The sequence below is a fragment of the Garra rufa genome, chromosome 1, assembly GCF_049309525.1.
Source record: "Garra rufa chromosome 1, GarRuf1.0, whole genome shotgun sequence".
NCBI classification, from domain to species: Eukaryota; Metazoa; Chordata; class Actinopteri; order Cypriniformes; family Cyprinidae; genus Garra; species Garra rufa.
The window spans coordinates 82,147,625-82,163,588 of NC_133361.1; positions in this window are offsets into that span (position 1 = coordinate 82,147,625).

A 15,964-nucleotide genomic window follows, 5' to 3' on the forward strand; every position below is an offset into this window, starting at 1 on the left:
GATATAGTGAAAGGTTCGTAAGAGGAGAAGGAGAATAAAGGATTGTTCGGTAACTGAGCTATGTGCGTGTTTCCTGATGTTCCCCATACATATATTAAGAATATAACCATCTGTTACAATGCCTTTTCCACCTTGTGCGCCGCAAACGTAGAGGAGAGCAGTAAAGGCCTTTAGCTTATCGACTGTCAAATCCCATGAGCTGTCCTCCTCGGCTCGGTGTGCCCCAAAACCCTCAATCCCCGATATGCATCAACCAAACAGAGAAAAGCAGTGAGGGCATCTTCAATGTTGTGCTTTGTGTACACAGTGGGGGGTTTCTTCATGATATTTTGACTTTGTAGACATCCTCTGTTTTTACCCTGTATAACAGTTCACACAGTACCATCTTTCGCCTTTCCATTTATCTCTGCTTATGGTGGATTTAGTGCGACAGCTTCTTCATCCAGTGGTGAGCTGAGTGTTCTTGTGGTCGGTACAGCAGGCACAGCTTATGATTTGGGATTTTGCACTGTCGACAGATAATTATAGCCTAATTAGTTTGTTTTATTTCTTGAAATAGCAGTCTTATCTTGATGCGTATAGGCTAATTATAGCCTATACGCATCAGCAAGTGTTACACCAGCATAATAATTAAAATAATAATAATAAAGGCTATTTAATTGTAACATTATTATTGATAACAGCCAGGCTATAGTCTTCCTAGAAGCAGTCTCACATACCTGAAACAGTGGGAGATGGAATGGCAGCAGTTGTCGAATTGTATGTTTCTCCTTCTTTTTTACAAGCGGAAATCACTCTCAGGGGAAATGAGAAAAAGTATAAAGCACTGTAATGTATGCTGTCAATTTGACAGTTAGGGCTATTCAAGGTAGAAACACTCTTTTGTGTTTTGCAATTTTAATTAAATAGCATGTTATAATGAATAATATACACACATTTAAGAAAATTCAGGGTATTATAGTTATGGGTTTTATTTCAACAATGTTATTACATTACAAAATTTTAAAACGGCCAAAATGACTGCCTTGGTAGTTCTAGTGTTAAGCGTGGTAACTTCAGAACAAATTGTAAAAAATTTTTTGGACCTGCAGCTGTGAGTCGGTAAAGGACAATGACGTCTGTTAAAGAGCTGCTTGTGGACTCACTGAAGGAGCTGGTAGAAGCTGAACTGAAGGAGTTTCATTGGCGCTTAATGAATACAGAACATAAGCAAATATCAAAGTCTGAAATGGAAAAGGCAGATATATTCGACACAGTGGATAAAATGGTGGTGTGTTTTGGACCAGAAGAAGCTGTGAAGGTCATGGTGGACATCCTGAGAAAGATGAGCAAAAATGATCTGGCTAAACAGTTGGAGAATAAACACAAGCAAGGTAACATTTAAAAAAGTAAATATTAGGTGAAGGTGAATGTAAATATGTAAATATAATGTGAAGGTTTGACTTAAACCTTTTTTTTCTCTTTGCTCTGCTAATGTATTTGTGTGATTTTTATTTTCTTAGTGAGTAATTATCTCTTTCTCTCTCTCACAGCTCAGGCTGAGGGCAATATGAAGACATCTGTCCCTTTTGGAGGTGATTCACAATAGATCTGGAGTAAATAACAATTACTGCCTGTAAATAGAAACAAGAGAAAATATAACAGCAAGCAGCAATTACAGGGCCAATAAAATCAGTATATAGAACAGAATGTCTTAGGTTACTTGACTTTAACCCTGTTCCCTTAAAAAAAAATGGGAACAAGATGGTGAGTATCAATATGCTAATGAGAACATTCCTTGTTTGACAGGTTGTGAAGCATGTGTGTCAAGAATTGGCTTAAATAACCTTGGTTCACGAGTTCGCACTTTCATATAATGTGATAAGGCAATTTAATAAGCATGGGATGGCTTAGCATGGGATGACTTAAATGGAGAGTGAGGTGTTGGGGTGGTGGTGGGATGCTAGAAAACCGTCGTGGAACAGAGGTGAGCTGGCTGTATTTATATATGAATTAAGCTTGTTAAGGTGATTGGCTGATGAGCTTCACCTGGGCCAGGTTGATTATCTGATCGTGCTTCTCCCGAACCTTGTTAATAAAACATAATTTCACGAGTTCGCACTCTCATATAATGTGATAAGGCAATGTAATAAGCATTTTTGACGTGCTGTCCGGGGGGAGGGCTCCGAGCTCGGGATGAAGCCTGAACCCTGAGAACTCCCCAAAATAAGCAAATGGAGAGAGACAGCACCCGGAAGGAATTTGTCATGACCCCCCAAAAATGCATGCTGATGAAAGTGGGGAGTGCCAGGAGGAGCGTGAAAGAAGGCCAGGTGAGGGTCTCTCACTGGAACAGAAGGGGGCCGCGGCTCTGCTGCGCCGGAAGGGAGAGCCCTGACTGGTGCTGCATAGGCGTTGGAGCTTAGATGGAGGGCCAGTCTGGGCTGATTGAGTCCTTGGGCTAGGTTGATTGATGGAGTTTTTTTTTTTATTGTCGAGCACTGCAGCAGCAGTATCAATGGGAGGCAGAATGGGCGGGGCACTGCAGCGGCAGTCTTGGATTGTTAAGCACTAGCAGTAGTATCAAAAAGGGCGTTGCACTGCAGCGGCAGTATCGAATGTTCAAGCACTGCAGCGGCAGTATCAAATGGGCGGAGCGCTGCAGGGGCAGTATCAAAAAGGGGCAGGGCACTGCAGCGGCAGTATCGAATGTTCAAGCACTGCAGCGGCAGTATCAAATGGGCGGAGCGCTGCAGGGGCAGTATCAAAAAGGGGCAGGGCGCTGCAGCGGCAGTATCGATTTGTCAAGCACTGCAGCGGCAGTATCAAAGAGGGGCAGGGCACTGCAGCGGCAGTATCGAGTTGTCAAGCACTGCAGCGGCAGTATCGAGTTGTCAAGCGCTGCAGCTGCAGTATTGGATGGTCAAGCACTGCAGCAGCAGTATCAATTGGGCGGAGCGCTGCAGCGGCAGTATCAAAAAGGAGCAGGGCACTGCAGCGGCAGTATCGAGTTGTCAAGCACTGCAGCAGCAGTATCAAAGAGGGGCAGGGCACTGCAGCGGCAGTATCGAGTTGTCAAGCACTGCAGCGGCAGTATTGAGTTTTCAAGCGCTGCAGCGGCAGTATCAAAGAGGGGCAGGGCACTGCAGCGGCAGTATCGAGTTGTCAAGCACTGCGGCTGCAGTATAGAATGATTGGGGCGCTGTTTATTGAAAAAAAAAAGGAAGATGGGGCGGTAGGGTGAAATGAGCGAGGAATGCTGCGATAGCGTCATGTGCTGTTTAACTAATGAGAGTGAGATCGGCTGTTTTTAGGTGAGAATTGTTGGTCCTTATGTAGGTCTAGAAAAGGCGTCCGAGGTCTATCGGCCGAGGGCTTGAATGTGTTGGTGTGATAGTCCTTTTTGAGCTGCTGTGGTAGCTGCCCCGATTCGGAAAGAGTGGCTGGAAAATCTTTCTGCGGGTATGCCTGCTTAGACTAGGGTGAGTCTTAGATGTTTTTGGAACAAGAAACGTGTAACGGGATTGTGATGGTCATCGATGAAGAGAGGGTCGAGGCGAGAGGTGCACTGAGAACTTCTGATTTTAAGATACGGTTGGATGGGTGACGGGAGGTAAAAAATATATACGTGGTGATCTCTTTTTTCCTTATCTGTTTTACTTTTTTTGATGAAAAAGGAGATGGTTTCGCTGTCAAGCACGGAGAGGTCAGAGATGGTCGGATGGAGTTTGGAATTAAATTTGGAAGTGGTGGTGAGTTCTGAGCATCTCAGAAAACCGAAAAAAGCTAAAATGAAAATAGCATAGAGTGTACGAGCGGTCTGCAGTGAGTGGAAGCCTGTGCGGAGTGTATGGATGCATTTTGTAAGAATGTCCAGGGTTATCGTCTGTCTGGTGTCCGGGCTTGGAGGGTGAGACAGCTGAATGCCTTTTATCAAGAGAGAGGTTTGAGGATTGTTTATTGCAGTGGAGGGGGAACCGTAAATTTATTTGTGAAAAAATTGGATTCCACTTAAATAACCTTTAATAGACCCGGCTTGAAGTTTCTCAGCAAATATTGAGGTGGGAGACGAACGATGTGATAGAGATGAGAGAGAAATCAGGAAAAAAAAAGGTTGTATGAAAGGTGAAAGGCTTTGAAGCAACATGATTGGAGAGTTCTAGGTGAGACTGCTTGAAGTATTGAATCGAGCGAAGCGATGAGGAGGGGATTTAATGGATGATTTATGAGAAGATGAGTTGTGAATAGGGAGGAACTGATGTGGGAGAGGAATTCGCTCCCGGAGCCAGCTTGATTTTTTAATCCGGGAATGTGTTTTGCGGAAAATATAAATTGGTGGAACGCTGAAATCCAAATTAGGCGCCTTAGGAGAGGCATAAGGGCGGGGGAATGAGAACGGCTTTTGTTTATACAGTGGACTACTGCTTCGTTGTCGCAGTGAACTAGTATGCTGCTTGCCGACCAATCTTTCCCCCTCAGAAAAGCGGCGACTACTAAAGGATAGAGCTCGAACAGTGCGGAGGACTGAGAGGCATCTAGCAGCTGAGGGGGCCAGTGGGATGCGAACCAGCGACCTTGATAAAACCCCCCGAAGCCTACGGAGGGCGCCGCATAGGTAAACAATTGAATGTCGTTGGGGGAAGAAACAAGATCGTTGTAAAAGAAAGACAAGCTGTTTGCTTGAGGAAGGATATCCACAAACGGAGGTCGTTTCGACATGCGTGAGTGAAGGCGATTTGATCTTCTAGAGCCTGTACCGAAGATGCGAGAGTGAGAAGATGTGAGATAAAAGGGAGGCCTTGCAGAATAATGCGCATGGCGAAATTGAGGTGGCCGAGAAGTGATAGAAGCTCGCGTTTAGAACAATTTCGACTTTCTAGTGCGGTGGAAGCAATTAGAATTATTCTGTCGATTTTTTTTCTTTTGGCAGGGAGGCTTGAAATTTGACGGAACCTAAATTGATGCCCAGAAATTCGATAGATTGAGTTGGCCCTGAAGTTTTCTCTCGAGCTATGGGAATCCCCAGCTCGGTGAAAACCTTCAGAACTGTCGAGATATCTGAGGCTGGGGTAGCGTCGGGAGGTGAGATGATTAGGAAATCATCGAGCAGGTGAATGACGTGGTGAATGGAGTAATTGTTAGAGAGAATCCAGCAAATGGCTTCTGTTAATGTATCGAAAATTTTGGGGCTGCTCTTTCAAACGAGAATTTTCCTTGCCAGCGAATTCCGAATAGATGCCAAAAGTCTGGGTGGATAGGCATCACCTTGAATGCAGAGGTAATGTCCACTTTGGCCAGCCATGTACAGCGACCCACATTTTTAATCATAGTGATCGCTTGCTCTATGTCATGGTAATGCAGCGAGTATTCCTAGAGTGGAATGAGGCTGTTGATACTGGAAAATAGAGAATTGAGAATGCATCCTAGAAATACTCGGTTATAGAGATCCGGGTCCAGCGCACCCCAATAGGGGCACCGGTTCCATTGAGCCACACGAACCGCACATTTTGCTGAGAATTAATTGTGGTAGGTGTAAAAGTGACCCCCTCCGTAAGACAGTGCGAGTTCTGCGATTATGGCCAAATAGTCGAGATAGTAGTAGAGTTTGCGCAGTCTATGGGGAAAAACTGAACAAATTATGTCCATGTAGTGGCCGAACGCGATTGTGAATTCGGTGAATGAGATGAGTTAGGAGCGGGGTTTTTTAGAGTGACTGAAAAATTTTCACAATCTATTTGCCTGTTAGCTTCGGCGACGGGGAGGAGAGAAAGTAGAGAAGAGAGATCCATGTCTGCACCTGCTAAAATTTGAGACCTGATGTTGTGGGTCACAGCATGCAACTGCATTCGGAGGGGCGGGGAGCTGAGTAGCGGATAGTAAGGTGAACTGATTTTTTGGGTGAAGAGCAGAACTGTAAAGGTGGAGAATAGGGGCTATGACTGTCGGCGGAGGCAGCCTCACGCTTGCATTAGTCCCTGGAGGTTGAGAAAAGGAGTAAGAAGGCGAAGGGAAAGGAGGCCAAGTAGCTTGCATCGCTGGCTGGGATGGCCATTTATGCTTTAAGAAAAGAGGGGAGCAGAGGGAGATGGGAGGACAGCTGGGCTTGTGCGCCTAGCGGAGGCATTCTCACGCTAGCGTCTGCCGCCTGAGCTGGGTTAGGAAAAGCAGAGGGGTTAGATAAAGTTTGAAAGGGGATGTTGATGTGAGATGTCGCGGGCGGTGCAGTGCCTGACGCTGATGCGGCGGCTGGTTGAGCCAATGAGAGAGGAGGAACGGGATCTGGAAGGGCGGAGTCTGGGGCACGCCCCCGACTTGCTGATGGCCTATTGGTCCTCTTCGATCGCGGGGGGCTGGAGCTGGACCTGGATGAGGAAGAAGAGCCAGAAACATGAGAACGTTATTTTTACGTGCTTTAGTTTTCTTTGAAGGAGAGTTAGTGTTTTCCAGTGAGACGTAGAGACTGTAGAGCTCGGGTTTGCTCATGCGTCGGGAAAACCGGACGTCTGAATTAATCAGAGCCTGTCTCGAACTGCCACAGTCCATTTCTCAATGGGAGGAATGGACGGTGGAGCGGAAGCATAAGAAGATCCGGAGGGAGGTGCAGATTGTCTGGATGGTGGAGGTGAACAAAGCCTTCGGTGAGCCGGTGTTTGGGCTGAAGATCTTGTAGGTTGGCGTCCTCCTCGCGTTGCGGCCCGGGGCTCAGTTGCGTCTCCCGGCTGAGAAGGCTTTTGCTCCAGATGTTTGCAAGACGAGAGCATTGGATCCAGATGTTTTCCCTTTTATTTTTTATTTTTTTTATTAATTTTTTTTTTATTAGAATATGCAAGGCGTACATAAATTGGGATCACAAACAGGGAAATCAAATAAACAAACAAGACAGGCAAAACAAAACCAATACAGTCAGGAACTGACAGAAGTGTGCATTTGTGTGTGTGCGTGTGTGCATGTAAAGGTAACTGGGTGGACGTGTCACAGTACATACTTTGGAAAACAGGAGATAGAGGGAAAAAAAGAAAGAAAAAAAGGAAGGTATATATATATATGCAAATAAACATACATAAATATGTCTAAATCAGTACAAGAAAACAAATAACAGATATAAATAAAACAAATATAAAGAAATCAATCAGTGGTAAGGAGTGACTATTAATACTACTACTACAACATCTACTACTACTTCAACAACCACAACTACTACTACAATCTCTACTTCTACAATAACTGCTACAACTACAACCACAACTACTACTACAATCTCTACTACTTCTATAACTGCTACTACTACTACTACTACATCAGCAACTTGAATAATGACAATGGTATAAATACTTCATAATGATGATAGGATAACAGAAGGACAAATCAGAACAGTAATAATAGTAATGATAACAAAAGTATAAGTAATAATATTAATGATAGTAATGAAGAAGTGAGGGGAGGTTGGGAAATCAGGAAGAGGACAAATAATAATAATAATAATAATAATAATAATAAGAGGAAAAAGGAAAGAGCAGCAAAACAAAGAAAAAAAAGAAAAACAAACGAACACAAAAAATAGAAAACAAAAATAGAAAAAAGGAACAAACAGTAGAAAAAGAAGTAGAAGAGGAGGAAGGGGAAAAAATAATAGAGAGATAAGACGCTAAAGGAAAATAATATTAATAATGATATTAATATAATATATTACAATAATAATAATAATAGTGGTAATAATAAGATTGAAAGAGGTAAATAGTGATACTTATAATATACTAATATTGATAATAATAATAAAACAACATTAATAATTATATGAGGAGGTGGAAGTTATATGTTCAGCATTGAAGTGCATAGTGTGTGTCAGTTGCTTTGTGATGCATTAAAAAGGTATGACGTTCAGCATGGATTAGTCCAGTGCAATGCCCAGGCTGCCGTGCCCACGTCACCCTTACCCTGTGAATGAAGCTTTTGTTTTTCTCTCTTTTTTTTCTTTTCCCTCCTTCCTTCTCACCTCCCTCCTATTTTTTTCTCTTTCAATCTGTTTTTTTTTTTCCTTTCTTTTTTCCCCCTTTCACTTATAAATAAAAGAATGAAAAACAGATAATAGATATACAAATTAAGAGAAACAGCAGAAATAGAACGAATAGAGTAAATAGAACAAGAGGGGAAATAAAGCAGTTAGTAAAGTTTTTTTCCTTCTCCCCTCCCTCCCCTCTCCCTTCCCTTGGATATTTAATTTAAGTATTAGACACCGTTTCTATCTCTTCCTAACCCCCTCTCCCCCCCACCTCTTGTTTAAGTACTTATGAAGGTGTTGTTGGGGAATGACTCCAGACAAAGAGGATCTTCAATAGAGATGTATTCTGTTTTTCCAGGATGAAATATAAATGGTATTTCTTGATTTCCAGTTCATGAGGATAGTTTTCTTGGCGATAGTTAGGAACACCAACAGCAGTTGACCATATGAATTATTTATAGCTATTGTGGATATGTCACCTAGTATGCAGAGGGAGGGAGACAGTGGGATGTGACATCCCATAAGGTTGGAGAGTGAGTCTGTAACCTTTTCCCAAAATGTTTTAATTGAAGTGCAATGCCATAAGGCGTGAAGATAAGTGTCAAGGGTGTTTTGCGTGCAATGTGAACATGCCCCTGAGGTGAAACCCATTTTAAATAATTTCTGCCCAGTAAGATGAGTTCTGTGAAGTATTTTATTCTGTATGAGTTGTAAGTTAGCATTTTTAGTCATGGAGTTGTTGTGGAAATTTCCCTTGAGACCTCGGTAATAAAGACAAAACTTAAGTAATAGTTAATAAAGGTTTATTCTTTGCAAAGAAGATCAACAGTCATACAGAAACACAGGTTCGCTGTAGAGTGTGACAAAGGAGGGAGGGATTTCCTCCGCTTTATACCTCTTTGCACACCCAAGGTCACAAATTGAAAACCTGCTGACGCTCTCACATGAGATAGCAAGTAGAAAGACATCTCTATACATTATTCACCCCAAACACTCTCTGCCATTGTCTTAAGCCTCCCCCTCCTGACCCCTAAGGTCACCCTATGGTGTCACGAGGCCCTCAGACCTTCCATCGCTCATTAACAGAAAGGGGCTAAAAGAAAGAGCTCTCTGTGTACATCCCTTAACACATAAATGTATATCACATGGACATGAAAAATCACCCGTTATGAATTTTTTAAATAACAATTTCCCCCTTTTATATCATTTACTGATTACCAATTATCAAAAAAGAAAAATTCATTAACCCGTTAAACACTCTTTATCAACTACTAGCAATTAAACATATTTACACAACTTCACAATTGTTCTCTGGAAGCCGGGCTAAACGAATAAACACTGTTATTGCATTCCTGACATGGGTCAGACCCTGTCACCTCTCAGATCCCAAAATAGAAATGTTATTCATATGAAACTCAAAACTTTATCACTACTGGTTATATGTTTTCTACGGTTACATCTTTCTAATACATGTAATACATTTCTAAAACTCATAATGAAAATATAGCAAACTCAAGTTGTTACATCACATTTATATTCTTCATCTCTGATTTTCATATAAATGATCATTCTCTTAAGTTTGAAAAACACTTAAAATATGCAAAGGCTTTTTGTTTTGGGGTTTTTCCCCCTTTCGAAAGCAAGCCACACATTACAGTCACAGACATAAAGACAGTCAATCCCTTCGTCTTGTTGCATTGTCTCGTAACACGGACAAATGACCTGCTTAAAACCTTCGTCGTTTCATCCTGTCTTAATTCATTTCACTGTAAGTTCCACTACTGCTATCATCACTGTCACTGATTGGTTTCTCCAAATCAAAACCCATCACCACATTTTCAATCACCACATTTTCATCATCCACACTGAACTTCACCATCTTTGGTGAGACACTAGATGTCACCAGTCTCTGTACTGAGCTGGAAACCAACTGCAAAATACATGGTAGACACATCAGAAGTAAAAGACCCGCCCCAATCATTGGCAACACAGTTGTACACAGCCAATAGGCCCAACCTCCCCCGAGGCTGGTCCACCATTCAGCTTGTATGGAATCAGTTTTTTTTCTCTGGCTCTTTTACGGCCATTCTCATGTGCGCCACAATATTGGTAATGTTGTCATCTTCCTCAAATCTCTTTACTCCATCCGCTCCTCCTCCCAGGATGTAGATGGGACCTTTTACAGTGGCTAGCATGAATCCACGTGGCTCTCACGTCAGCTACCTTCACAGCTGTGTGTGTAGTTAGGAACACCTTGAATGGGCCCAGCCACCTTTTACTCATTCCTCAGATCTCATCCCCCATGAAATCCCACGAAATCACCGGGTTTGATGTTGTGCAAGGAACTTTCAGCAACCTTTCCTTGGGCAGCTTTCACCTGTACACAAATATTAGACAACAGAGAAGATGTTTCTTTGCAATAACCTAACATGTCATGCTCACATGATCCTGTTGATGGCAGCTGTTGTTTTCCCCCTTCTAGGCCCACGTATGGTGGTCTGCCAAACAAAATTTCATACGGGCTCAAATTTGATCTTACCCGCTTTTTCATTCTCATGTACATGAGAACAATTGCAAAGCAACTTAATCCATGTAAGTCCAGTTTCCTCACAACTTTTTGCCCATTTTGTTTTATTGCCTCATTAACAAAATGTGTGGCATTGTCTGAGCCTCTTCTACTGCTACTGCTCTTTTGCCACGTTATGTGTGTTGCAAATTATAAAAAAATTCCACAAATTTCTAGGGCTGTCCCCGAATAGTCGAAGATTCGATGCATCGATATGCGGAGCCTGATTCGACCACCGATCTCACAGTCGAATCTTTGCGGGTGAAACGAGCATCATACGATTTTGGCAATATGGGGGTGCTCAATGTCTAATTGCACACAGAACTACTGGTTTTGTACGGTTATATTAAGTTATATACAGCCTTTGATTATGATAATGCAGTAAAAACAAAAGTGAAAAGAAAGAAGCGTTCAATAAATATTTTTAAGGTGTTTGTGAATAAATCCAACCAAGCCCTGTGACAGATTTAATTTTCACTTGCCCTGATCCATGATGAGATGAGGACCATCTTGACGGCAGGGATTAGGCGGCGATCACACCGAACGCGTTTTTGCCGTTGGAGGCGCCTCTTTTGAATGGTTTTCTGTTGGCAGTGAGCGTTCTGTGCTCTGTTTATGCGCCCCCGGCGCCTCGCGTTTTTGCAGGAGCGCTCTGAGCGCCTGAAGTTGAAAAAAAAAATCAACTCTGAGCGGAAAAACGCCCAACGTCATTTGCGTTCTTTTCCATTGTCCAATCGAATGAATGGAGAGAAGGGTCTTCTGTTGTGGTGACGAAAGTTTACCGTCGCTTAAAAAGTCCGGAGACTGCAAGAAATGGAGGAGAAACCTTTGGTGTCTATCGTGGGTAACCAGGAGCTGTATTATTTAGGATTTCTGCTAAAATGACAGTTTACTTAACAGCAAAAAACTAAGATTTTAGAGCGTTCGTGCTATAATCCTTTGATTTGACTGACAGGACAGCTGTTTTGGTCGTTGCTTAGCAAAAAAGGCAGTGCTGTGCGCCTCGCGTTTTTAGAACTAAAAGACGCGTTCTGTGTTTTTATTTAAACCTAAATAAGTTCGTCTGTCAGTTGGCAGGCAGTTTTGGTCGCTTTACTAAAAGTTGTTGCTGTGTGCAGTGTGTAAAATAAAATAAAAATTGTTTAACCCTCCTGCTGACTATAGTGTCGTGCCCCTCCTAACCCATTCACACACACATAGGCCTAGCCCTAGATGATTCGACTATCGGTCGACTATAGAAATATTCGAAAATTCTGATTCGACTATGAAAATTCACAGTCGGGGACAGCCCTACAAATTTCAGTTGTTAACCCCTTTGTAAACCACAATTCTTTCATTGTGTCACACAATTCTCCCTTTTGACACATGGTCCAACCCATGTGTCAAACGACAATAATGTAAAAGGAAATGTTTGGGTAAACAAGGTCTGCCATCCACACTACGCCAAATCCCCATTTTACAGGCGCCCCGCCTCCAGAGCTCCTTTGCCTTCGCTGTCCCAAAAGTCTGCATGCCCTGTAAAGATGAAAAAACTGTTTTCATTAGTGTTGGAGAGAGTTTCAGATAAGAGGGTGCACTCCAGTTTATCTGTCTGGTGTGAGGCCGCTGTCCTTGCAGCTGCATCCGCCCTCGCATTCCTTAGAGAAACAGAGTCTTTCTGGTTAAGATGGGCCTTGCATTTGCAGACGGCAACCTGTTTTGGAAGCAGAATAGCTTCTAGCAGTTCTGTCACTAAATGGTCATTCAAAATTGGTCGTCCGTCCGATTTTCTGTTTCCACAGTGCCCCAAAATCATGTGTCACACCGAACGCATATCGTGAATCAGTGTAAATTGTTACGCATTGATCTTTCATCAATTTGCAAGCTTCTGTTAACGCCACGAGCTCAGCCGCTTGCGCTGAATAATTTGATGGCAATTCACCCGACGCTACAATCTCAAATTCGGTTGTTATTGCATAGCCTACTTTGTTTTGACCTGTTTGTGGATCTTTCGTCGCAGATCCATCCACAAAGAGGACATTTTCGCAGTTTTCGAGTGGCATATCAGAAAGGTCGGGACGCGGCGTACAGACCTGTTCCAATGCCGACAAACAACAATGATGCTCCTCTCCGTCTCCTTCTGTTGGGAGGAGGGTAGCAGCATTCAGGGTCGTACAACGCTTAATCGTGATATTCGGCATCTCAAGGAAGATTGTATGGTACCGCAACCATCTGGCTGTTGACAATCGCGATGTGTTTTGTTCTTGCAAAATCATGGTGACTGAGTGTGGCGCTAACAAAGTTAGGTCAGAATAACCCACAAACTCTCTTGAAGCCATCACAGCCTGTTCTGCAGCCGCCACTGCTCTCAAACACAGTGGCAGACCTGCAGCGACTGGATCCAATTTGCTATAAAAATAAGCCACAGGCCTCAGTCTGTCCCCATGATGTTGCAACAACACAGAAGTCATAAACCCATTTTTCTCATCTACCATCTGCACAAACGGCCGATCACCATTTGGAAGGCCAAAAGCAGGCGCTTGAGCTAACTGAATTTTCGTTGTTAACAAAGGCTCTTCTGTTGCCTCTGTTGTCCACTCAATTTTGTCAGTGGATTTTAGCCCCTTTCCTACTGTTAGGCTTCGTAGGGGTTGTTGCATAATTGCATAATTGGGGGTGAATGTTCTGCAATACGAACACATTCCCAAAAATGACAACATTTGTTTTTTTGTGATCGGTTTTGGTACATTCTTTAAACCTTCAACACGCTTGTCAGACAGAGATTGACAATTTGGTGTTATGACATGTCCCAAAAATGTTACCTGTTGTTTTGCAAATTGCAATTTTGACAGGCTGACTCTGTGGCCCTCCTCAGCCAAATGTTTCAGGAGGGTCACAGAGTCTGCTACGCAGGTAGCTTCGTCTCGAGAACACAGAAAAATATAATCAATATACTGCAATAAAACAGTACCCTCTGATAATTTAAGCGGTTCCAAACTTCTTTTCAGCGATTCGTTGAATTTAGTTGGCGATTAGGCAAAATGTTGAGCTAACCGTTGAAAGCAATAGCCTTTGCCATTAAATTCAAATGCAAACCAGTATTGGCTCTCTTTTGCCACTGGCACACTGAAAAATTCATTAGCCAAATCAATCACTGAAAAGAAGTTTGCATCAGCCGGTATCTGAGAAAGAATTGTATAGGGATTAGGCACTGAAGGAGCTCTCTGTATTGTAGCCACTGGCACACTGAAAAATTCATTAGCCAAATCAATCACTGAAAAGAAGTTTGCATCAGCCGGTATCTGAGAAAGAATTGTATAGGGATTAGGCACTGAAGGAGCTCTCTGTATTGTAGCTGCATTTACTGCCTGCAAATCCTGAACAAACCTCTATTCAGCCGGCTGACCTTTGTCTCTTATCTTTCTCACTGGGAAAATTGGAGTTCTAACTGGCAAATCATCGCATGGAATTATCACACCCTCCTTCAGTAAGGATTCAAACACTGGCCTTATTCCCTCAATTCCCTTTTTTAGTGGATATTTGTGTTGACACTGCCTGTAATCAGATTTTGGAGTGATTACAAGTGGTTCACATCCTTTAATTAACCCCACATCATATTTGTGTTTGGCCCATACATGTGATGGTACTTCTGCCAGTGCTGAATGAATATCTGAGGGCTCAACATTTACCATGCATTGATTCTCCCAGTCAGTTTTGTCATTTAGAATTGGTCTTACAATTCTTTCAACCTCAACTTTGCATTCCATTGTCATCATAAATGCTTTCAAACTCTCACTGTGTTTCAATCCTGAGTCTATTTCTCTCCAATCTAAACTATCGATACATTGTTTTATAAACAAACCAACCTCTGCCCAAGCCTGTCCTTCAGCCTTCGCTAACGACAAGTGTGGAACTGTCTGCTCTGTCATGTGATACTGTTTAGACTGTACCTCTGTAAGGCATGCTGCCAGCGCACACACATCCTTTCGCCAAAACATTTTGTCAAAACTCAGAGTCTCTGCACAAGTCTGCTCAAACCAATCTTTTTCATAGTTTTGTTGTTAGCATGTTACACATTCCCTAGCTTTTTTGCACATCATTGTAGCCCAATCATGATTTATGACGTGCCATTCGTAAACCCATTGAGACTCTTCGTGCAAACAGCTCCTTTGCTCAACTCCTCTCTCCTTTTTCGATTCTGACACCCGTGAGGTCAGCAATGAGACTCAAATTCAGTTTGCACATCAGATCTCGTCCTAAGATGAGTACAGGACAAGTTTTTTGAAAACAAGAATGCATGTTTTAGCACTCTTCCTGTTTCTGTTTCACAAATTAATGGTTCTGTAAATCTCTCAAACATTGTACGTCCTGACGCACAGAGAGACCCAGAAACATGATCTGTTAGCTCTGGTACACATGGTAGGTCACATAGCCGCACGGTTGATCTTGTAGCCCCTGAATCAGCTAAAAAATCTATTCGTTTTCCCTGAACTATCAGTGAATATTTTGGCATTACTTTAAACGCCTCAGACTTATACATAGCATACTGCTTTTCAACAGCATCATCATTCATTTCAGACACAGACACAGGAAAGCAAGCTTTTTTCTTCATTGCAAAGAGCAGTCAGTACATCAGTGTATGTCTATGCGTGTGCAATTGATTTATGTTCACTTCCCTTTTCTTGTGGCCGCTCGCTCGTCTCCTCCTCCCCCTCCTGCTCCCCGTTCCCCTCCTGGCATCAGTCCGATCCATTTTTCCTCTTGCTTCTTTGCTTTGGGGCAATTCTCAGCCCAATTTCCATCCTGTTTGGATGCACGGCATTTGGATCAGCCTCTGAAGTCATGGTCGTTGGTCTCACATATCCAGCTGCTCCACTTGCGCTGAGGTTTCGCTGGGTCTCTCTCCTTTTTTCCTCTTCCCCAGCCTTTGCGGTTCTCTCTTCGCGCACCCGTGGCTATCTTCGCCAAACTCAGCTGTAGATCTCTGTCCATTCTGGCCTGTTTCTTCTCACGCTTCTCTCTCTGCAGCTTCTCAGCATGTCGCGCGTTAATCAAAACTGTGGCCAATCTTACTTCTCTGAACTCAATGCAGGACATTTTTACCTTTTCTGCAATGTCCGGTCTCAGTCCGTCCAGGAAGGCATTTCTCAAATGACTCTCCCATCTCCCCGGCTCCTGACCTCTGTCAGCCGGTTCAGTCAGCCCCGAGAATTGGTTGAACGCCTCGTGCAGGCGGCAGTAGTACTCATCGACCCTTTCATCTTTCTCCTGCTGGCATCGGCTGACTCTGGACATGTCGATTCGCATAGGAAACGTGTCTCTGATCACATCAACCACTCTGTCCACAGCTCTCCGGTATGCATAATTTGCGGGATCATCCCAGTCGCTGCTCTTCCTTCTGTAATCATCCTCTGGCACTCTGCCCCTTATCTTATACCCGT